The following is a 752-nucleotide window of genomic DNA, read 5'->3' on the forward strand; positions in this document are numbered from 1 at the left end:
TATAGATTACTAATTCATATATCGGGACAAACAAAGCTAAGGATGGATCTTTTCTTTCGAGTACATGACAGAGAAAAAAAAAACGTTTAAATTACATACTAGATAAATTAACCAAGAAACGTTAAATATTTACACTAAACAAGCTTAAATAATGCATGTATTGTAATGGTGTTCTGGAGATGTATTGTCAACTGTGCTTCAATATCTAATGGGAATGAAGTTCTCTAATCCTAATAACGTTCCTAACGTTGACGAGTATTGGATTTAATACATCATGGGATTTTTCTTTGGCTATAAAGACCTAAAGTATATTTACCAATACAAAAGAAAGAACCAGGGCAGTTGTTATAATTAACTATGCCCATTGAATAAGTTTAAATATAGTTATTATTACTTAAGACCTAAGGGGTTAAATACCGTGTAAACGTGGAATTTCAGTACAACATTAACATGTGTTTTTCATTAGAATGCTGCAGGGAGAGCAATTAGTGTTTGGAAAATTTATGAGATCTAGGGTTTCCTCCTGTGCAACCTTGAGGCATCGTTCATAATTTAAAGCTCAATTAATAATTAATAAATGACAAATTTCGGGTCTTTCGTCCGTTATTGTATCTGCTCCCGTCTTCCCTAATGTTCTTCCTGAATACAAGGGCGGGCGGTGTCAGCTTTTTTATATGCATATCTGTTGATAGTGCTCTTATCTCTTATTTTGGATTAGCTCATACTAGTGAGTGTAAGTCCGGCCTTAAGCA

This window comes from Penaeus monodon, chromosome 27 (genome assembly GCF_015228065.2).
Source record: "Penaeus monodon isolate SGIC_2016 chromosome 27, NSTDA_Pmon_1, whole genome shotgun sequence".
NCBI lineage: Eukaryota > Metazoa > Arthropoda > Malacostraca > Decapoda > Penaeidae > Penaeus > Penaeus monodon.